The 24,687-nt window shown below is 42.1% G+C and overlaps 2 long non-coding RNA genes across 2 annotated transcripts in view; both read left to right on the top strand.

The window, feature by feature from the left end:
* Positions 1 to 24,687, top strand: part of LOC149464766 (uncharacterized) — a 108,208-nt gene that overhangs the window by 47,835 nt on the left and 35,686 nt on the right. The gene's annotated exons all lie outside the window — the stretch shown is intronic.
* Positions 18,940 to 23,730, top strand: LOC149464767 (uncharacterized). Its single transcript, XR_016312310.1, has 3 exons — positions 18,940 to 19,016; positions 21,888 to 21,960; positions 23,601 to 23,730. It is a non-coding gene; the product is annotated as an uncharacterized LOC149464767 (long non-coding RNA).

Here is a 24,687-nt window from a genome sequence, read left to right as displayed (position 1 = left end):
CATGAGGAGGAGGTATAGGGGCCCATGGCAGATTAGGGGCCTGGCAGCAGCTATGGGAGGCCCGTAATCTGCCAGCACCCTATGTCAAAAAATTGAACACAACAGCAGTGTGAGGAGACCTGAAAGTGGCACATGGCAGAGTGTGGCGATGGAGACAGCAGCAATGGGAGGCCGTACAGGGACCCATCACAGACTCTGGACTTGGCAGCAGTATGAGGAGGCGGTATATAGGGGCCCATGGCAGATTAGGGGCCTGGCAGCAGCTATGGGAGGCCCGTAATCTGCCAGCACCCTATGTCAAAAAATTCAACACACCAGCAGTGTGTGAGGAGACCTGAAAGTGGCACATGGCAGAGTGTGGCGATGGAGACAGCAGCAATGGGACGCCGTACAGGGACCCATGACAGACTCTGGACTTGGCAGCAGCATGAGGAGGCGGTATATAGGGGCCCATGGCAGATTAGGGGCCTGGCAGCAGCTATGGGAGGCCCGTAATCTGTCAGCACCCTATGTCAAAAAATTCAACACACCAGCAGTGTGTGAGGAGACCTGAAAGTGGCACATGGCAGACTGTGGCGATGGAGACAGCAGCAATGGGAGGCCGTACAGGGACCCATGACAGACTCTGGACTTGGCAGCAGCATGAGGAGGCGGTATATAGGGGCCCATGGCAGATTAGGGGCCTGGCAGCAGCTATGGGAGGCCCGTAATCTGCCAGCACCCTATGTCAAAAAATTCAACACACCAGCAGTGTGTGAGGAGACCTGAAAGTGGCACATGGTAGAGTGTGGCGATGGAGACAGCAGCAATGGAACGCCGTACAGGGACCCATGACAGACTCTGGACTTGGCAGCAGCATGAGGAGGCGGTATATAGGGGCCCATGGCAGATTAGGGGCCTGGCAGCAGCTATGGGAGGCCCGTAATCTGCCAGCACCCTATGTCAAAAAATTCAACACACCAGCAGTGTGAGGAGACCTGAAAGTGGCACATGGCAGAGTGTGGCGATGGAGACAGCAGCAATGGGACGCCGTACAGGGACCCATGAGAGACTCTGGACTTGGCAGCAGCATGAGGAGGCGGTATAGGGGCCCATGGCAGATTAGGGGCCTGGCAGCAGCTATGGGAGGCCCGTAATCTGCCAGCACCCTATGTCAAAAAATTGAACACACCAGCAGTGTGAGGAGACCTGAAAGTGGCACATGGCAGGGGCATGATTCATGGCGGATTTAGTCAGTTGTGTCAGGAACTGGTGGTTTGAAATCCAGACTAATCCACGCCTGATTCATTTTCACAAACGTGAGTCTCTCCACACTTTGGGTGGACAGTCGTGTCCTCCGTGGAGTTACAATACCTCCTGCCGCACTAAACACGCGCTCCGATGCCACGCTACTGGCCGGGCATGACAGCCTTTCAAGGGCAAATTCAGCTAGTTGGGGCCAAAGGTCAAGTTTCGTTGCCCAGTAGTCAAGGGGATTGTCTACCTCGGTTGGCAGGGTGCTGTCCAAGTAGGCCCAAGCCTGTTGTTTGAGCTCCTGCTCCAGGTCCACCTGATGCTGCTGCTGCTGCGGCTGGTTAGTAGTTTCCTCACTGCGCTGGTGAAGAAAGCTACTCATCATCGACTGCAGACTGAGGCAGCCGCTGCTGGTGGAGCTGCCACTGCTCCTACCACCCCACCCCTCCCCTGCTGCCATGGCAGCGGAATGCGAACGCACAGGGCCCACAGTGTCTGAGGATGGATATTGGCGCAGAAAGGCAGAGACCAACTGACTACATAGGTTGTTTTTATAGTACGTTATTTTGGCCTCCCTCTCAGCAGGTGTGAAAAAGGCCACCATTTTTGAACGGTAGCGAGGGTCCAACAAGGTGGACAGCCAAAAGTCATCCCTCTGTCTAATGGTTATTATTCGGCTGTCGCTACGCAAGCAACCGAGCATGCTATGGGCCATTTGTGCCAAGGAATGCGAGGGACTCCCTGCCTCCATCTCCACAGCATACTGCCACGGTGCGTCTGGGTCCTCTGTCTCCTCCTCCTCCTCCTCTACCAGATGCTCCTGCTCCTCCACTCCTGTCCGCTGAGTGGAAAAACCACCCATTTCACTCAATAATTCCTGAGCACCAATGTCCTCCTCTACCTCCTCCTCTTCTTCCTGTCCTGCCCCCACAGGGGTCATGTGGCGTTGAGATCTGTGCGCCACGTCTACCGCACCCTGACCAGCCATTGTTAACAGCATTTGTTCCAGGACGTGCAACAGAGGAATGACGTCGTTCATCCCATAGTCCTGCCGACTCACGAATAGCGTGGCCTCCTCAAAGGGCCTGAGCAAGCGGCAGGTGTCACGCATGAGCTGCCAATGGCTGACATCGAAGTTACACAGGGGAGTACCTTTATCCGCTTGTAACATCAGGAAATCAGTGATGGCCTTTCGCTGTTCGTAAAGGCGGTCTAACATGTGTAGGGTTGAATTCCACCTTGTTTCAACGTCGCAGATCAGGCGATGCTGTGCAATTCCGTTCTGCCGCTGCAGCTCAAGGAGGGTGAGCTTTGCGGTGTAGGAATGGCTGAAATGCATGCAAAGTTTACGTGACATTTTAAGGATGTCTTGCAGTGGGATGGTGGATTTTAGGAACCGCTTGACAACCAGATTGAACACGTGAGCCATGCATGGCGCATGGCACAACCTTACTTGACGCAGAGCAGACACCATGTTCTTTCCGTTGTCGGTCAACATGGTTCCGATTTTCAGTTTGCGCGGAGACAGCCATCTGTCGATTTCTCTGTTCATTACACTGAGAAGTTCCTCCCCTGTGTGACTACGTTCGCCTGGACCTGGCAGCAGCATGAGGAGGCGGTATAGGGGCCCATGGCAGATTAGGGGCCTGGCAGCAGCTATGTGAGGCCCGTAATCTGCCAGCACCCTATGTCAAAAAATTCAACACACCAGCAGTGTGTGAGGAGACCTGAAAGTGGCACATGGCAGAGTGTGGCGATGGAGACAGCAGCAATGGAAGGCCGTACAGGGACCCATGAGAGACTCTGGACCTGGCAGCAGCATGAGGAGGCGGTATATAGGGGCCTATGGCAGATTAGGGGCCTGGCAGCAGCTATAGGAGGCCCGTAATCTGCCAGCACCCTATGTCAAAAAATTCAACACACCAGCAGTGTGAGGAGACCTGAAAGTGGCACATGGCATGAGAGACTGTGGACCTGGCAGCAGCATGAGGAGGCGGTATAGGGGCCCATGGCAGATTAGGGGCCTGGCAGCAGCTATGGGAGGCCCGTAATCTGCCAGCACCCTATGTCAAAAAATTGAACACAACAGCAGTGTGTGAGGAGACCTGAAAGTGGCACATGGCAGAGTGTGGCGATGGAGACAGCAGCAATGGGACGCCGTACAGGGACCCATGACAGACTCTGGACTTGGCAGCAGCATGAGGAGGCGGTATATAGGGGCCCATGGCAGATTAGGGGCCTGGCAGCAGCTATGGGAGGCCCGTAATCTGCCAGCACCCTATGTCAAAAAATTCAACACACCAGCAGTGTGTGAGAAGACCTGAAAGTGGCACATGGCAGAGTGTGGCGATGGAGACAGCAGCAATGGGACGCCGTACAGGGACCCATGACAGACTCTGGACTTGGCAGCAGCATGAGGAGGCGGTATATAGGGGCCCATGGCAGATTAGGGGCCTGGCAGCAGCTATGGGAGGCCCGTAATCTGCCAGCACCCTATGTCAAAAAATTCAACACACCAGCAGTGTGTGAGGAGACCTGAAAGTGGCACATGGCAGAGTGTGGCGATGGAGACAGCAGCAATGGGACGCCGTACAGGGACCCATGACAGACTCTGGACTTGGCAGCAGCATGAGGAGGCGGTATATAGGGGCCCATGGCAGATTAGGGGCCTGGCAGCAGCTATGGGAGGCCCGTAATCTGCCAGCACCCTATGTCAAAAAATTGAACACACCAGCAGTGTGAGGAGACCTGAAAGTGGCACATGGCATGAGAGACTGTGGACCTGGCAGCAGCATGAGGAGGTGGTATAGGGGCCCATGGCAGATTAGGGGCCTGGCAGCAGCTATGGGAGGCCCGTAATCTGCCAGCACCCTATGTCAAAAAATTCAACACACCAGCAGTGTGTGAGGAGATCTGAAAGTGGCACATGGCAGAGTGTGGCGATGGAGACAACCCACCGACTGTTTTGCTCGCTGCCAAGCTGCCACCCTCTTCTCCTGATGATGCGGAAGCAATAGCCTGATGACGACGAGGCTGCCAAGTGCGATCAGCCTCATCATCATCAATTAGGGTCTCCGCCTCACTACTAGCCCCCTCGGCTGCGTGTGGGTCAGGAGACAGACCTACCGAGCCACTCTCCTCGTCACTACTTCTTCGCCTGGCTGCTGAAGAGGCGGATGTCTCCCCCCGTTCCTGACCACCCTCTGTTAGCTCTTCCTCACTGTACTGGATGACACCGGGAGCACTAGCCTCTGGCTGCGAATAGTGCTGCCTCGACTCCTTCCTCTGCTGCCACGTCTGCTCGCTCCTAAAACATTGCCTCCTCTGCCACTCCTCTGCATGTTGTCTGACATACTCTTTAATTAAACGATTCTGTGTCCCTGAGTAACAATTCTGTGTCCCTGAGTAACGTTTCTGTGGCCCTAAGTAACAGTTCTGTGGCCCTAAGTAACAGTTCTGTGGCCCTCAGTAACAATTCTGTGTCTGTCCCTGAGTAACAATTCTGTGTCCCTCAGTAACAATTCTGTGTCCCTCAGTAACAATTCTGTGTCCCTGAGTAACGTTTCTGTGGCCCTAAGTAACAGTTCTGTGGCCCTAAGTAACAGTTCTGTGGCCCTCAGTAACAATTCTGTGTCTGTCCCTGAGTAACAATTCTGTGTCCCTCAGTAACAATTCTGTGTCCCTCAGTAACAATTCTGTGTCCCTGAGTAACAATTCTGTGGCCCTCAGTAGCAATTCTGTGTCCCTCAGTAACAATTCTGTGTCCCTGAGTAACAATTCTGTGTCTGTCCCTGAGTAAGAATTCTGTGTCTGTCCCTGAGTAACGTTTCTGTGGCCCTAAGTAACGGTTCTGTCTGTCCCTGAGTAACAATTCTGTGTCTGTCCCTGAGTAACAATTCTGTGTCTGTCCCTGAGTAACAATTCTGTGTCCCTCAGTAAAAATTCTGTGTCCCTGAGTAACGTTTCTGTGGCCCTAAGTAACAGTTCTGTGGCCCTAAGTAACAGTTCTGTGGCCCTCAGTAACAATTCTGTGTCTGTCCCTGAGTAAGAATTCTGTGTCCCTCAGTAACAATTCTGTGTCCCTCAGTAACAATTCTGTGTCCCTGAGTAACAATTCTGTGGCCCTCAGTAACAATTCTGTGTCCCTCAGTAACAATTCTGTGTCCCTGAGTAACAATTCTGTGTCTGTCCCTAAGTAAGAATTCTGTGTCTGTCCCTGAGTAACGTTTCTGTGGCCCTAAGTAACGGTTCTGTATGTCCCTGAGTAACAATTCTGTGTCTGTCCCTGAGTAACAATTCTGTGTCTGTCCCTGAGTAACAATTCTGTGTCCCTGAGTAACGTTTCTGTGGCCCTAAGTAACAGTTCTGTGGCCCTAAGTAACAGTTCTGTGGCCCTCAGTAACAATTCTATGTCTGTCCCTGAGTAACAATTCTGTGTCCCTCAGTAACAATTCTGTGTCCCTCAGTAACAATTCTGTGTCCCTGAGTAACGTTTCTCTGGCCCTAAGTAACAGTTCTGTGGCCCTAAGTAACAGTTCTGTGGCCCTCAGTAACAATTCTGTGTCTGTCCCTGAGTAACAATTCTGTGTCCCTCAGTAACAATTCTGTGTCCCTGAGTAACAATTCTGTGGCCCTCAGTAACAATTCTGTGTCCCTGAGTAACAATTCTGTGTTCCTGAGTAACAATTCTGTGTCTGTCCCTGAGTAAGAATTCTGTGTCTGTCCCTGAGTAACGTTTCTGTGGCCCTAAGTAACGGTTCTGTCTGTCCCTGAGTAACAATTCTGTGTCTGTCCCTGAGTAACAATTCTGTGTCCCTGAGTAACAATTCTGTGTCCCTCAGTAACAATTCTGTGTCCCTCAGTAACAATTCTGTGTCCCTGAGTAACAATTCTGTGTCCCTCAGTAAGAATTCTGTGTCCCTCAGTAACAATTCTGTGTCCCTGAGTAACAGTTCTGTGGCCCTAAGTAACAGTTCTGTGGCCCTCAGTAACAATTCTGTGTCTGTCCCTGAGTAACAATTCTGTGTCCCTCAGTAACAATTCTGTGTCCCTCAGTAACAATTCTGTGTCCCTGAGTAACAATTCTGTGGCCCTCAGTAACAATTCTGTGTCCCTCAGTAACAATTCTGTGTCCCTGAGTAACAATTCTGTGTCTGTCCCTGAGTAAGAATTCTGTGTCTGTCCCTGAGTAATGTTTCTGTGGCCCTAAGTAACGGTTCTGTGGCCCTCAGAAACAATTCTGTGTCCCTGAGTAACAATTCTGTGTCTGTCCCTGAGTAACAATTCTGTGGCCCTAAGTAACAGTTCTGTGGCCCTCAGTAACAATTCTGTGTCCCTGAGTAACAATTCTGTGTCCCTCAGTAACAATTCTGTGGCCCTCAGTAACAATTCTGTGGCCCTCAGTAACAATTCTGTGGCCCTCAGTAACAATTCTGTGTCTGTCCCTGAGTAACGTTTCTGTGGCCCTAAGTAACGGTTCTGTGGCCCTCAGTAACAATTCTGTGTCCCTCAGTAACAATTCTGTGTCTGTCCCTGAGTAACAATTCTGTGTCTGTCCCTGAGTAACAATTCTGTGTCCCTGAGTAACGTTTCTGTGGCCCTAAGTAACATTTCTGTGGCCCTCAGTAACAATTCTGTCTGTCCCTGAGTAACAATTCTGTGTCTGTCCCTGAGTAACAATTCTGTGTCTGTCCCTGAGTAACAATTCTGTGTCCCTCAGTAACAATTCTGTGTCCCTCAGTAACAATTCTGTGTCCCTGAGTAACAATTCTGTGTCCCTCAGTAACAATTCTGTGTCCCTCAGTAACAATTCTGTGTCCCTCAGTAACAATTCTGTGTCTGTCCCTGAGTAAGAATTCTGTGTCTGTCCCTGAGTAACGTTTTTGTGGCCCTCAGTAACAATTCTGTGTCCCTCAGTAACAATTCTGTGTCTGTCCCTGAGTAACAATTCTGTGGCACTAAGTAACGGTTCTGTGGCCCTCAGTAACAATTCTGTGTCCCTGAGTAACGTTTCTGTGGCCCTAAGTAAAGGTTCTGTGGCCCTCAGTAACAATTCTGTGTCCCTGAGTAACAATTCTGTGTCTGTCCCTGAGTAACAATTCTGTGGCCCTAAGTAACGGTTCTGTGGCCCTCAGTAACAATTCTGTGTCCCTCAGTAACAATTCTGTGTCTGTCCCTGAGTAACAATTCTGTGGCCCTAAGTAACGGTTCTGTGGCCCTCAGTAACAATTCTGTGTCCCTGAGTAACAATTATGTGGCCCTAAGTAACAGTTCTGTGTCCCTCAGTAACAATTCTGTGTCCCTCAGTAACAATTCTGTGTCTGTCCCTGAGTAACAATTCTGTGGCCCTAACTAACGTTTCTGTGGCCCTAAGTAACAGTTCTGTGGCCCTCAGTAACAATTCTGTGTCCCTGAATAACGTTTATGTGGACCTAAGTAACGGTTCTGTGGCCCTCAGTAACAATTCTGTGTCCCTGATTAACGTTTCTGTGGCCATAAGTAACGGTTCTGTGGCCCTCAGTAACAATTCTGTATCCCTCAGTAATAATTCTGTGTCTGTCCCTGAGTAACAATTCTGTGGCCCTAAGTAACGGTTCTGTGGCCCTCAGTAACAATTCTGTGTCCCTGAGTAACGTTTCTGTGGCCCTAAGTAACGGTTCTGTGGCCCTCAGTAACAATTCTGTGTCCCTGAGTAACAATTCTGTGTCTGTCCCTGAGTAACAATTCTGTGGCCCTAAGTAACGGTTCTGTGGCCCTCAGTAACAATTCTGTGTCCCTGAGTAACGTTTCTGTGGCCCTAAGTAACAATTCTGTGGCCCTCAGTAACAATTCTGTGTCTGTCCCTGAGTAACAATTCTGTGTCCCTAACTAACGTTTCTGTGGCCCTAAGTAACAGTTCTGTGGCCCTCAGTAACAATTCTGTGTCCCTGAGTAACGTTTCTGTTGCCCTAAGTAACAATTCTGTGTCCCTGAGTAACAATTCTGTGGCCCTAAGTAACGGTTCTGTGGCCCCCAGTAACAATTCTGTGTCCCTGAGTAACAATTCTGTGGCCCTAAGTAACGGTTCTGTGGCCCTCAGTAACAATTCTGTGTCCCTGAGTAACAATTCTGTGTCTGTCCCTGAGTAACAATTCTGTGGCCATATGTAACGGTTCTGTGGCCCTCAGTAACAATTCTGTGTCCCTGAGTAACAATTCTGTGGCCCTAAGTAACAATTCTGTGGCCCTCAGTAACAATTCTGTGTCTGTCCGAGTAACAATTATGTGGCCCTAACTAACGTTTCTGTGGCCCTAAGTAACAGTTCTGTGGCCCTCAGTAACAATTCTGTCTGTCCCTGAGTAACAATTCTGTGGCCCTAACTAACGTTTCTGTGGCCCTAAGTAACAGTTCTGTGGCCCTCAGTAACAATTCTGTGTCTCTCCCTGAGTAACAATTCTGTGGCCCTATCTAACGTTTCTGTGGCCCTAAGTAACAATTCTCTGGCACTCAGTAACAATTCTGTCTGTCCCTGAGTAACAATTCTGTGGCCCTAACTAGCGTTTCTTCGGCCCTAAGTAACGTTTCTGTGGCCCTAAGTAACAGTTCTGTGGCCCTCAGTAACAATTCTGTGTCTGTCCCTGAGTAACAATTCTGTGGCCCTAACTAACGTTTCTGTGGCCCTAAGTAACAATTCTCTGGCACTCAGTAACAATTCTGTCTGTCCCTGAGTAACAATTCTGTGGCCCTAATAACGTTTCTGTGGCCCTAAGTAACAGTTCTGTGGCCCTCAGTAACAATTCTGTGTCTGTCCCTGAGTAACAATTCTGTGGCCCTAACTAACGTTTCTGTGGCCCTAAGTAACAATTCTCTGGCACTCAGTAACAATTCTGTCTGTCCCTGAGTAACAATTCTGTGGCCCTAACTAGCGTTTCTTTGGCCCTAAGTAACGATTCTGTGGCCCTCATTAACAATTCTGTGTCCCTGAGTAATGCTTCTCTGTCCCTAAGTAACGTTTCTCTGTCCCCAAGTAACGTTTCTGTGGCCCTAACTCTGTCCCTAATACAGAGCGGTCTGCCTCTCTTGAATGACTGGAGGCAAATGAAGAATTCTAAAATGGCCGCTATTTATAGCTCGACGATTACACAGTGCTGGCTGGCTGGCTGCTGATTGGCTAATGCGATCACATGTCATTAAGGAATGCATTATGGGTCAGTGCGCCTTGTCTGCGCGCCTTTCCAGACATCCCCGCTCCGTCGCCGCACATGTCCGCCGCCATTTTAGGAAAAATTTCGATTCGCGCGTCCGAAGTAGGCTATTTTTCGGATTCGGACCAATATTTTCCAATATTCGACTCGAATTCCACTTCGCCTACTTCGATTCGCTCATCTCTAGTCGTAATCATTAGAATTAGAGCTAGCAGTAATTGTTAGGGTTAAAACACTAACCTTAACAATTACTGCTAACCCTAATCCTAAACCTAACTCTAATCCTAACTCTAACCCTAACTCTAACCCTAACCCTAACTCTAACTCTAACCCTACCCTTAGCTCTAACACTAATCCTAACTCTAACTCCAACTATAACCCTACCCCTAGATCTAACTCTAACCCTAACTCTAACTCCAACTCCAACTCTAACCCTACCCCTAGCTCTAACTCTAACCCTAACCCTAGCTCTAACTCCAACTATAACCCTACCCCTAGCTCTAACCCTAACCCTAATCCCAACACTAACTCTAATTCTAACTCTAACTCCCACTCTAACCCTACCCCTAGCTCTAACTCTAATCCTAACTCTAACCTTAACTCTAAATCTAACTCTAATCCTAACTCTAACCCTAATCCTAACTCCAATCCTACCTCTAACTCTAACCCTAACTCTAAATCTAACCCTAACTTTGATCTCTAACCCTAAGGGTTAAGGTTAAAGATAGAGTTATGGTTAGCGATAATTAGCATTCTAACCATAACAATTACTGCTAACCCTAACCTTAATGATTACCACTAACAGTAACCCAAAACTGTCATACTTTCCTTTTTTGTCAATAGGAAAGTATGACAACTTAGGGTTAGGGTTAGTCGTAATCATTAGAATTAGAGCTAGCAGTAATTGTTAGGGTTAAAACACTAACCCTAATAATTACAGCTAACTCTACTCCTAACCCTAACCCTAACTCTAATCCTAACCCTAGCTCTAACTCTAACCCTAACTCTAACTCTAACTCTAACCCTAACCCTAACTCTAACTCTAACTCCAACTCTAACCCTACACCTAACTCTAACGCTAACTCTAACTCTAACCCTAATCCTAAATCTAACCCTAATCCTAACTCTAACCCTAGTCCTAACTCTAACCCTGATCCTAACGCTAACCCTACCTCTAACCCTAACTCTGAATCTAACCATAACTTTGATCTCTAACCCTAAGGTATAGGGTTAAAGTTAGAGCTATGGTTAGCGGTAATTGTTAGCATTCTAACCCTAACAATTACGGCTAACCATAACCTTAATGATTACCACTAACCATAACCTAAAACTGTCATGCTTTCCTTTTTCCAAAAAAAAAATGCAAAACACATCAAAAGCAACACTTGCATTTTTGGTGCAGTTCCATTTAAGCTTATTACATGCAAAAGGCAATCTGCTGCAGGAAAAAGTTCCTGACCCTTACCAAAAAACACATTGGCTCAAAACGCACAGATTTGAACTAGATCCATAGGAAATCATGTTAAAGAGAAAATGCTCTTAAAAAATGCTGTGAACCTAGGTTCAACCACTGTGTAGTTTTTCTGAGACTCCAGTGACCCCATTTCCTCCAGTGACCCTTTACTTATTTGCAACTCAATTATCAATTACTTGTTTATTCTACATTAAAGAGAATTTATCAGTTGAAATGCAACAACACATTTATCATGAGAAAAAGAAGAATTGTGAATTCCATTGGAATATCACCTCACTGGAGAAAATAATTTCATTCCTTTCACTCCGTTAGTGACAATGCAAAACTGTAAAATTATTTTTTATTGGATTGTGTTAGATTTTGCAGGGCCATTTTATCCAATCTCTTCTTTACATTTACACAACACAAGGTTATATTACATTTAAAGACACACAGCTAATTGCCTGCTTTGTGAGGCCAACATGATGATGGGACTTTTGGTTCCACATAGGTTTATTTCCTTCTCTACTATGCTGTGTGCTAAACAAGAGTTCAGGAAATTAACTGATTTTTCTTTTACCATGTTTTTTTTATACTATCTTTTTTTGTAATATGTTTCTTAAAATGTAACAGCTATTCACTTCAACAGGCCTACTGTATTGCTTCACTACTTCCAGTTGTTGACTTTAACAAGTATGAAGGTAAAGACTTCTGACCTTTCTCTGACTGTGTACTTTTTTCAGGACAGTGATTCAAAGTATTAAAACCAGTGGGTCAGCAGAACCAATTAAGTATCATTTTCAGAAGTAGTTTAGCAATAGTGGCCCCCACTGTTTCTGTCATCACAGAATTACTTTAAATAGTAAGTGTACCTATGTGGAACATTTATGATTATGAGAGCACCCCCACCCTCACCACCCTCTTTCAGTCATATACTAATGTGCCCCTGATCCTGATTTTCTTGTTAGATCACCTGACTGCTTCTCAAAGATCTTACTGGTACTTTCCAATCCTAATGATCCTTAAGGACTTCATATGCTCATTTACCCTTCCCTTGTATATCTATGATATATTTGTCCTCTTGAATATAACAGAATGAATTCTCTATTTTTTTTTACTATAAGCATTTCCATTGTGGAGATTTCTCCTAACTTCCTGCCCCAGGAAAAGCAACAGGAAGCAGGTTGCAGAAAGTAAGTTTTTTCTAAGAGATGTATAGGAAGAAAAAAAAACTAAAAGGGCATATATATGAATAAACTTTAAACTGATTCTAGATTAGATCATTTCAAATTAGTTTTTAGTTGAAAACAACAGTTCAACACAGCCAAAAAAAATGTTTTGATGCAAAATTTAACTGGATTTCCAACAGTATGGATGGTTCTTTTTTAATGAAAGGACAGTGCCGAATTTTTATTACACAGCCAAACTGGGAAATGATGACTATAACTGAATTTACATGAGGGCTTTACATTGATTTATGTGTTGTATTTATCTCTTAAAATTGTTTTCTTAAAGCTTGTCATACACTAGTATAATTTCAAATAAAAATGTTTTTGGGAACATTTATTCAATATTCTAATGATTAGTGGGGTCCAACCAACATTCATTTCCAACTGTAGTGATGAAAAAAAGGAGCAAGATGGAAATTTGTATCAAACTAATAAAATTTAAAATGTGAATGTGAATTTTCTTTGTGAAAGGTCGTACCAAAAATCATTCATATTGTAATGAAACGTGTTTAATATGTTTGGGATCACATTCAAATAGTAGATCTGTGTAAAATTCATAGGACTTCTGACAAAATTAGTTGACTCAATCATGGCAAGAAAGATTGTTCTAAAAATGTTCTGGAAAGAATTTCCGTATGACATTTTACTAAGATATGGCCAGGTTTAGTACCCCTGCTGATGTTTCTGCTGCTGGTGTTGTTAGAGCATTTTACTGTAAGAATCTAATTAATTCAAAGATCCTCCTACCTTTTGGCTTCCAGAGCATATTTGTCCTTACTTTTCTAGAAATGTTCAATCCTGAAAGTCCTGTTAGTGTTTCAGTGAAAAATAGGTGAATCAGGGCTATTTAGAGAAAGGAATGGGGTAAAAGTATAGAAGTAATGGGAGTTATTTACTAAAACTGGAAAGGGCAAAATCTGGTGCAATTCCGCATAGAAACCAACCAGCTTCCAGGTTTTATTTCCAAGGCTTAATTGAACACGCTAAAGTTAGAAGCTGATTGCACATGCACAGCTTCACTAGACTCTGAGTGTTCGAGTTTTAATAAATCTCCCCCAAAGACTTCAGAACTACTTTAAGCTGGTCATAGACAAACAGAAGATTTAATGAAAAATCAAGTCAGTAGACTGATCATTCAGTATTTGTATGGTTAGTGTACGTACTGCGACAGTGAATTCCCATTGAAAGATTGAAAATTAATGCACAAATATGCTGCAATGCGCATGAGCAGTAGGAGTAGTAGAAATTAATTGGATAAAACCGATGTTTAATGTTGAAAATGATCATAAAAATGTTGAAGTTCGCTGGCAATTTCCAATACAGGGGAGTGGGCGATTGAATGTTAGATAGTAAGAACGTTTCAATTTTTGTTTGCATTTTTGGTAGTTTTTCTGCTCATCTATGACCAGCTTTAATCACTTTTTCTTTCTTGAGATCGCCTTTAAAAAGCATTGTATCTCTGTCTGCAAGGGAATACAAGATAAATTAATTTTTTCCCTCAAGTGTGTTGCTTGCCATTCCTATTCACATGCATCCTCATGCTTGTGGCGCATTGTTACTGCGCTACTCTCTATTTCTTAAGTCAATATAAAGATTATGTGATAGTGCTGCAAGTCTCAGTTGTTTATCTTCAGATCAGATAATGTAAAAGTGGATCTTTTAAAACATAGCAGTTATGTCATTTATATCTGTCATATGTAAAAGAACAATTACACCTATTGATCCATTGCATGCAAGTAACTTGCTTCCTTCTGCTGATGGCAGTCCTTGTTATCTCTTTGTGAGCATGGCAATCAAAAGGGCAGTGAAAACTGCTTGACTATTGATTAAACAAACTGGTCATTAAAATTGTTGTTGACATTCTCTGAACACTAAAGCACTTTCTTTGCCTCAGAATGACAATGTAACCATGCAAAGCTTTTAAGAACCATGCTTAATATTATACATGATCTCCAAGTGTCGTTCCACTTAAACTGGGAACATTTGGCATGGTATGATTTTAACATATTTAATTTATAACGGGGTTTTGAAAGAGATCTGAATGCAAAGTGAAGAGTCACTTGTATGATACAAGCATCTAAAAATCGTTGTGATTTGTTTTCATGATAAATTTAAATTAATATTCTAGGGTATGTTTAGCATATACGCAGCCAACCATTATTGATGCATGACAAGTTATGGAATATTTGTCATTAAAGTTAAGGCATTTTATCAATATGCAATTATTTCCACAGAACATTGCAGCTTCATATTTATCTAATGCTTTAATTTGCAGCTGTCAATTTAAGTCTTGTTGTTCTGCTGCAAAATATCAAAAAACAAGCTAGCTTCTTCTTTTATTATAAAGGCTCTTATCTAGATGTACTTATCAACCATTCGTATCTCATAGAATTTGTGCAGAGTTCAGTGGTGGTTTTTTTTTTGCAAAACATAATGCAAAAAAGGGAACTTTAGTATACTATCAATAATAACTTTCACACAAACAAACCAAAATTCCTATTACAAAATCTTAATTAAAAATGCCCAATAGAGCATTAAAACTACATAATTGTGATTATTGCGTTATATAAAGGTGCACATAGGAGAACAAAGAGACAGTATCTTGAATATGAATATACAAAATTCATAAAATGAAAACCAAAGTCTACGCGTTTTGCAATATAATCCACTTCTTCAGTACTCTTCCGGTCTCATATGTGCATTATATATTCTTATGGATTCTACAAAGGAACTACATTTATAATTAGAAATAAATTATACATTTACATGATTATATTCATATTATGACTCAACCACATAGCAACATTCAGAAGAAGAGGAAGAGAAACAAAATTGCACACCACCAAACCACCTCATACACATATGATGACTCGTACCTCACCGGTCCATTCCACAGGCCCATGAAAGCAGGAGATAGGTCAGTCAAAAACAAGCCCACTGTGGGGGGCCCAATATGCGCACCAACCACCAAGCCAGGAATACATCAGTCTGCAGTGATATTTACAGAAGAATAAAACTACTGCAAAGGAGTACTATTCCATGCAGACAACTGTTGTCCAAATTTGCAGACCCTGAGGGGCGGGGAGGGAAAAACGTGAAAAAGAGGGAGGGAAAGAGGAGGGAAGGGGAAGGAGGAAGGAGGAATTTGCAGCAGTCTCCACTGATAAATAAAAAAAAAACAAGCTAATTTGTTCCTTTATTATAAGGGCTCTTATCTAGATGTTATTGCCAACCCTTATTATCTCATAGAATTTGTGCAGAGTTCAGTGGTGTCTTTTGTACTGATGATGTGAGTATTAGATGTCCTACAGCTGGATGCAAGATTAGGTCAAGATCAAGTGCAGAATTGGTGTATATAATCAAAGGTCACACTCATGAGTTATGCAAACCATGATTATTACTATACAAAAATGATTGCTTAAAACCACAAGTGCTTTTCTTCGTCACCCCTTTTTTAATGCTGACTTTTCAAAAATAACAATAGTGATAATTTTATTTAACAGGTAAATAAATAGTACATTTTATAGAGGTTGGTTTATCAAACAAAAAATACTGAAAACTGAGGATTTGGTTTAGAGGTGAGACAGTCCACCTGAGACAAATACATTCTTTACAAATCATACAATGTTATTTCCTGAATTTTTTTTTTTAATTCTGTCTCTCAGAGTGGGAATGCACCTACAATGTGAATTTCAGACCCCTCCATGATTTCTAAGTGGTAGAACTTGCAAAATCGCAGGGTGTTCAAATACTTCTGTTCCTCACTGTATACTGTATATACTATGACTCCATCCAGCCACCCCTATCTTTGAAATGCACTAATTAAGTGGAGGGGCTAACCTTGTAACAATAGTTTTATGTACATTCAGAAATGTCTGGATAGATCTAATTATAGTGTGGACTGGGGATACATTCAGAAAAAAATCAGAAACAGAACAGTCAACGCAAAGCCCATTTATAGCCTAGATCTAGTGAACAAAGTCAGGGTAGGCAGTAATCACACAGGTCTTTAAGTTAGTTAAACAATTTACCTCAAATATAAACTTACATAGAATATCATAAGTAAAGTGTTATACCATGTTAGTAATATATAGCAGCAAAGTGAAAATACATGCATTACCTTTGATTGGCTAAATTAATATATTTTGTCATGAAAGTGGTGTAAGCTTGCATAACAAAATATGTTCACTTAGTTTATAAAAGATAGTGCTTTTTATGTTCACCTTCTTGCTAGTAATATCAGGTCAACCTTGGACAAAGCTTATTAGCACCCATACCCATCCTGGTGTGCCTAACATGTAGTATATTGAAAGTCTACTTCATTTTCCCTTAAAGGAAAGCTTTAAGCTAGCTTTGTTGAGACTAGAATTTTCTAGGCATAAAAGTTTGTAATGTGGGTGGACTGGGTTTTTGTTGAGACTAGAATTTTCTAGGCATAAGCGTTTGTAATGTGGGTGGACTGTTTTTTTGTTTGCACCTGTAGTTTCACCCTATGATTTTTTGCAGAACAAACAATCTTATCAGTATCCTGGATAGTAGAAGTAGACAAGGAGGCAGCATGTATTTTGTTTACAAAAGAATTACTTGATCAATAAACTTTTTTTTGTTCTTTTAGACTGATCAACATAGCAACATAACAGCAAAATGAAAACAAATCTTTGAAAAGTGATTTAACCATAGTAAAAAAGACCACAAAATAACTGATTTCATAAGTATAGCCCCTCTTTAATAAGACACATCTAAATCATCACTGAAGTTATTTATTTTCCAAAGTTGCATAATTATTTAAATGAAGATCACCTGCGTGTGCTCAACGGGTTTCATGTTATTGTAGTATAAATGCACATGTATCTGGAAGATTCATTTACTGGTGAGGCAGTATCATGGCATAACTTGCACCATTTTGACAAAAGAACAAGCAAATCAAGCCTGCAAATAGGGGGAAAAGGATGGAAATAAGAAAATCTTCAGGGACAACCAATCTCTAAGAAATGGCACAGCTGTAAATCTGCAAAGAACAGGCCATCCACTTCAATGGGGGTGACCATACAAGAAGGAAGATAGTGAGAGACAACACAAAGAGACCTCTGACCACTTTGAAGGAGTTACATGTCTCCAATGCCTAAAACTGGAGAAACTCTGCATATAACTGTTGCCTGAGTGCTTCACCAGTTGCAGGTTTATGGTAGAGTGGCAAAAGACAGACACTCTTGTCTAATACTCATAAAACATTTCACTTAAGGTCTGTTCCAGCTATTGTGATGTACTTTGGTGTGATGAACTGCAGCCCAATGCAACTTCCCAACAGTCCTGTGTTGCGGTGCACCACAATACATGCTAAAGCACTACTGTGCATTGTTGTGTGTTTATGTCATTACCATTTTCCATATCCCTGTATATTGCTTTTGCTAAGAAACACATCTCAAAGTGTTTTGAACATATCTACACTCCCTGCTGACATCAGCGACTGCGAAGGGAGTTCCACATCCTTATTGGTCTAACAGTAAAGAAGCCCTCATTGTGTGGTTGTGTGTGTTCTTTAGAGACTTTAGGTTAAATAGTTTTTTCACAATGCTAGAGCCACCATTTAAAGATTAGTATACTGTGAGTATATCCCCTCTTAAGTGTCTCTTCTCCAGGGAGAATAGTTAAATGTTTGTAGTCATAACTCATCACTAACGGCCTCCAGCCCCCATATTAGTTTTATGGCTCTCTCTGGACTTTCCCCAGTTCAAGCACATCCTTCTTGAGGACTGGTGACAAAAAATGGTATGTGGAGAGGGAATTCATGTTTGGGATTCAAAAAGGCTATTCAGTAGCAAATATCATACAACCTGACAAATCCTGAACAGGTTTTCAAAGAGGAATTAAGAAAAACTGCAATGTACAGATGTGAAAAGCTTATAGAAACCAATCAAGGTTGTAATTGCTGCCAGAGGTGGATTTACTAAATATTGACTTGAAGTGACTGTATACTTATATAATTAGCTGTTATGTGTTTTTGCATTGTAATTAATTTAAATCACTTTGCAGAACTCTTTTTATTGACATGAAATGGTTTATTTCTCTTAAATAAAAAAGAAATACCCACTGTGATGCAATGTGTTATGATATTCAAACAAACAATTCCCAGCAAGTAAATAATTTTTATAGGCAGCGTATAAATAAGCAGTTTCTATTGTCTTCCTTGATGTTTGTCAAATGTGATTACCAGATGCTTACACCTCTACATATGCCTTGATTGACACTCCCCCCATAACAACCACCACTAGCACAACTACCAATGAAGACTCGCTGACTTTAATATTTAAAGAACATTTTAAGAATATTAAATTTTAAAATATTATTATTATTATTATTTGTTGTGGATTTTCAACAAACAAAATTATTTTTAAAAAATGATCACCGGTTAACTGTTTTAGAGCGCCTCACTGTCTGCTGATGACAAACTCATCAAGTTTGCCCTTGATGGAAAGATAATAATTTCAAACATTGAAAAAAAAATCTGTGACAATCTGGCTCATACTAAAAAGAACTATTTAGTGTTCACATATTGAAAGATAAAATCTGTAATAGTTAACTATATTATATGCACATTGTTTTAACCTTACAGCATGCATGGGATGAGGACCTTGCAATATGTGTGATGAAAATGTGTCTATCTGAAACAGTAAGGCTAGCTGCATGACCAAAACTGCCAGAGAAAACTGGCCTGAGCATTAAAAGATACATGTGAGGATCCCACTTATAACCATGTAAAACATCTAGGAAAAAAACACAAAACGTGTTGTGCAGCTTCATGTGAAATGTATTTTTATTTAATAAAATGACTTTATATATAAAGTAGCAAAAGAAAACAGAGGACATCTACAACAGCAATACTTTGGCCATGGCAAAAACAGGTCAAGATGTAACTGGGTACGCTGTACAACAATATTAAGATCATTCCTTGCATTTTCATGTAGTGTGTACTGTGGGAGACCAGATATAGTGAATGCCGGATCCTGGGTTTAGTAACACTTTAAGGATCCCTCTAATGAAATATATGCCATTCATCTGTTTTAATATACACATTGTATTATGACCTGTTATCCCTTATTCTCTATTTATGGCATTGTTTGTGTAAGTTAAGTTTGATTGTTATGTCTCACCTGTTATATATTTTCTGTTGTTGTATTGAACTGCCTTATAGTATATTTTAGATGTTCTGATGTTGATGATCTGATTCAGCACCACAAACAGCGTGTTTATCTTTGTATTTTGTAACTATCTGTTCTCTCCTCCTGATTTAGTGCTAGTCAGTTCAGTTCTAGCTAGACCCTCCCTGCTTCTTCCATGTTCCATCAGTCATGATTAGTCACAACAGGGACAAGATATAGAAAGCAATTGTTTTTTTTACATGTATTCATGCAATAATGGAAACCCAAGAGCACAATGGCATTGATTTACTAAAACTGGAGAGTGCAAAGTGTTGTGCATAGAAACCAATCAGCTTCCAGTGTTATTTTATTTTTTTGTCAAAGCTTCATTGAACAAGCCGAAGTTAGAAGTTGATTGGGTACCTTGCACAGCTGCACCAGATTTTGCACTCTCCAGTTTTAATGAATCAACCCCAATGCATGGCAACCACTTTCACAGGACAGTAAATATGTTCCCTAAAGTTATAATGTGTGACAAATAAAGTGTTAATATTCTTACAGTACTGTAAAATTTTCTTGTGGGAAAGCAGTCAGAAAATGTCTTGAAAAGTTGAACTTCTCTTTACCAAGCAGATAATTTTCTGAGGAGATGGAGGAGATGGATAAAAACAGCTTGATTGATTGATAGAGGAATTTTCTTACAGAAAATGACAAAGACAATTGCAGTCATTTACACTTCCAAATATGCATGTAAATAGTAAGAATCCGTGTGGGATAATTAAGTAGTTTTTTATGCAGACTTCAGAGAACTTATTCAAGTAAGAATACTTATTTTTCTAGTTCATTTATCTATGGAAACGATTCTGTTTTAGAGTTGTCTGGAATTCTTGTGTGCTACACTAGGGAATTTATTATAATTTTTTAATGAGTGGATTGTAGTGCATGAACACAAAGTAACCTGGTCTGTAACACTGTGCCGCATAAATTTCACAGACTTGTCAACTCTCCAGCTAGCTGTGCTGGAGTACAAATTTGACAACTTTGTTTATACTCAGTATACAGTGGATGACCTTGCTATTTCTTATTTTATAACTTGTCAAGGCTTTGTACAGAATGACATTTTCCCCAATGATTGTAATCTACAAAAAATGTAAAAATGGAAATAATGATTTTAGTTGAATAGGATTGTTTTATTTTTCTGTAGTTTTATAAGGTAAGAGTAATGCCTCTTTTCTCTATATCTGTTGGGTGGGTACTGGGGATGTACAGAGAAGTGCAAATTTCCTTCTAAACTACCTTGGTGTTTACAGATAGTGTTTAAATCTTATAGGACAGTTGGCAAGCTATTTGCAGTATTCCATTGTTCATCAACCTTCAGAAATACATAATGAGAAAATGTTCAGAACATGTCTACTCTGAATTCCTCCATTCAGATAGTCAATTACCATTGCAGTCATCCATCTGGGGTACAGCTGGTTGGTTGTGATCCAGCAGTCTCTGTCAGTACATCTTTGCACTTAGTCCGTCATTACTTCAGTCCTCCTCTGGGATCCCCAGTACCTAATTCAAACCTCTTGTACTGTTGGGTCCACAGCTCACATTACATTCTATATAGCCTTTGCTGATTTGAATAACATTTACTGAACAATGGTGCAGTCATTCTTAAATGTTCCTTTTTGCTGACCCTGTTGGTGTTACCAACCTCTCCAGTTCAGTCTGACCTTGGTCTATAAACTTGTTCAGTATTTTGCCTAGCGTGAATGGGTATCTGGATGTACAGGTAACAACTACTGGCATTAGGTTGAACTACTATTCTTTCCCACTACTTCCTGATGTCTGTATATAGCAGGTTGTACCTTTTTTTTTTCATTTCCATGGGTTTTATCTTTTGGCACAGTTCTGTCCTCTTTGTCTGGCCACCTAGTAGTTTCTACCTTACCTCTGTTGGGCTATGGTTATCTGCCCTGGCTTTTCCATTTTACTCTTTAAAGTGTTAGTGAACTCTACTCTACTATTTTTACCTACAGGTAAGCTTATAATAAAGCTTACCTGTAGGTAAAATGAATATCTCTTAAACATGTACTGTTTAGGAGATATTCCAGTGTGCAGCAGCCAGTGATGTCACCGGCACATGCCCTCTGAAGGGATGTCATACTCATGCCATCCCTTCAGAGCTCTGTGCCATGGCTGTGACTCCTGTGTGCATATGGGGGGGTGACATCATTGTGGGTTGGCCAATCAAATGGCCAAATCCCGCGAACACAGAAGGAAGACTGGATGAAGATGGAAGCACTTTCAGTGGTGACAGCGTACTGCTGGAGGGCTTTGGTTCAAAGTAAGTCTCTCATAATATGCTAGTATGTGATGTATACTAGCATATTATGATTTTACCTTACAGGGAGAACTTTTTTTTCTTGGAGGAACTTTACTACTGCTTTAAGTACCTGGGGCACTCAAGTATTGCAGTATACATAAAAAATACCAGAAAGGTAGATGAAGTCTTGTTCATTTGAAAAGTGTCAGTACCTTACAGGAATAATTACCTTCTAAGGCAAGGAATATTGTGTAAAGTGTATAGAAGGTCAGCTCAGTGTATTTCATTTGAGCTCAATAAAGACATATTCACTGATTTCTCTCTTCCAAAAATTAGGACAAGAAGTTAGGCAGACAATGGCTATGCTGACATTTGCCTGAGGGCCCTGCATCCATAAATGCGTGATCAGGTACAACACTGTTTTTGTTTTATTTTACTATGCAGCAAACTTCTAAAGTCTGGAAACAATTGCCTATGGTCAGTTTACAGAGTCAGCAATACAATATTATTACTGCTCTAGTTATTTACTTACAGGATAAAAGTATACAAGTATAACATACAGAAATACTAACGGTGTATAAAATCAATTGTTGAATTATAGCTTTGTGTTTGTGACTCTTCTGCACATAACATGCAGTAAATGAACCTCAGAATTCTGAATGTAGAAAAAAAATAATGTTTTTAATCACTCAGTGTTGAACTTTTGAACACAGGAAAGTATACATGAATGTAGAATCATTATCTCAGCAGTATATGCCACTTCAAGTGCATCTAGTATTTTTCATAATCACAAGCATCTTATTTTTCCTTCTGCTCTTTCCATTCAATAAGGAAATGTGAGCCATAAGTACCTAATTATATACCAGTGGAGATCAATTCTGTATTGTAGAAGTGTCCTCATAATGTAGAGATTTGGTATTCCTAAAGTGAAGCAGGGCAACACAACAGTCTCATGTTAATGGAAGCCCCATGATCAGCACATACTACTATTCATTTTATCTCTGCTCCTCACTCCATGGGAACGAATAAAAATGCCCAATGTTTCTAGATGTGGGGAACACATGAATCACTCCCCTATCTCCTATATGGCAATGCTGGTGCTGCATGATTACCAAAATGGGTAATAAGACAAATTATCAGGGAGTAACTCTAACGTGAAGTTTACTAAATAGATGCAAATTTAGAAGTATTACTATAAATATGTTGAAAATGGCAAAAAACACACATACTCTGCATGGCTCTTTTGGAGAAACTGTGTGCCTGTAGACTTTGACTTAGCTGGCCACATGTAAGTTACGACAGTGGAGGGCCACTCGCATGGCTGCAGATAACTCACCCAGCTACCTCAGTTTATCAAGTGGAGCCTCTCTGAAAAGGAATTAAAGTGGTCTGGCCTGCATCTGAGCATGTTGAAGAAATGGGCATGCCGTTACAGGTGATTGACTGCTCAGGTACCTAGTACTTTCATAACGAGGCATAAGAACATTCTAACTTTCTAGGTTCCTGCCAGGCCAAACAGAGCCACATGGAGGGCTGTTTGTGGGGCTTGATGGGCAAAGCACATCTACAATTTTAAAGGCATAGGTCTTGGATGGGAGATGCTCCCTTTGTTTGGGTTGTTGTCATCCTCTTTAAGGAGGTGACAAGTAGCAGGATGATGTACTCACCAAGGGTTCAGAGGCTCGGAGAGATTTATGGGTGGGATTGGAGCCTCCAACCATTATTATGGGGACTTTGACCCTGAAAGTGTTAACATTCCTGTGGGAGAAGGCTGAAAAGGCCAGGAAGCAGTCAGTATGTATCTGTGAGGTATAGTGTGGAATAGCACACAGTTGTAAGAGGGCTGTAGACTGTTGATCTGCTGATACCCTGCTGGGCTGTTGCAACCTTTTTGGATCCTTGGAACAGGCAGGGATCATAAAATGCTGTTTAGAGATGAGTGTTACTGGCAATGTGATGTAGTTTTGTTTTTGTATACCAGACTGTTGGACAGGTTTATGTTGCTTGTGCTGACAAGAGGATATTTTGTTTTATCTGTTTTTTTTTTAGGAAAAGAAAATGAAAGTTTTGCTATTACAAAGTCAACTGGCTTGTGATCCTGAGCTCCTCCATATCAAAGATGTGTTGTTCATCATTCTTTCATACTGTTGAGGAAATATATATATATATATATATATATTGTGGCAGTGCGGTATCACGATGGAGACCCAGGATTCTCAACCATAGAGGTTGAGGGGCTCCAGGCAGATCTTCTAATGCAGAGGAAACTGGTTTATCAGTTTCCTCTTTGGTTGGTAAAGCCTGTTTTGGGACCTGTAGCCTGGAGATTTCTTAGAGATTTGGGAGGGATGAAATCTCCAATCCTGGGCCCATATTTTGGGAGCAGCCAGCGTGCTGATTGCACAGGTGTGTGCAGGCCTTTTAGGGGAAGCCAGGCCATGATTCTGGGCTCCACCCCGGCAAACGGAGTCGGGAGGGCTCCACCCCAGCAGGAGGATTCCACCCCGACAGGCAGGAGGTCTCTGCCGTGGAGTCAGGTGGGCTACACCTAGGAGAGGTGGAAGCCAGACTAGCTGTGTGCTAGTGCCATACTTTGGGAAGAGTCTGCAGGAGGCAGACTTAAAACTGCATACAAGCCAGGAGGCTGAATACTGTTCATTTGAATTCGTGTGATGGTGGATACCCCTGCGTGGGAAACCTTTATGTTATTGAACTGTCATTTATATAAAAGTGGGCAAACAGGCCCTTAAAAAATAAGCGAGTTGCCGTGTGCTTTGAAGAAGCTCTACCACTTGAAGCGAGTTCCCACATATGGTGGAAGATGCGGGCAGAATTGGAGATCCCTGCAAAAGTAAGTTCATCAGTTATATGAACTGTGTTTCTGTGCAATGGACAGCACAATCTGTGTGTGCAGGTGAGAGGAACCTGCCTTAAAGAGACAGTGCTTCATTTCTTGATGCTGGACTGTGCAAAAGTGTTGTGAAGTGACTGTGAAGATGGGGCGGTCAAAGCAAAGAAAAGAAGAAAGATTTGCGGAAATGAGAGACAGAGCCCTATGGCTGGAGGGGTTGTTATCACCAGAACGAGCCCCATACATGGATGAACAAAGTTTGCCAAAGTGGGAAGTGCATGTTGT

Source organism: Staurois parvus, unplaced genomic scaffold (genome assembly GCF_062004578.1).
Source record: "Staurois parvus isolate SC_StPar_1 unplaced genomic scaffold, SC_StPar_1.0 ptg000147l, whole genome shotgun sequence".
In the NCBI taxonomy this organism is placed as follows: Eukaryota; Metazoa; Chordata; class Amphibia; order Anura; family Ranidae; genus Staurois; species Staurois parvus.
This window is presented reverse-complemented; position numbering and strand designations above follow the sequence as displayed.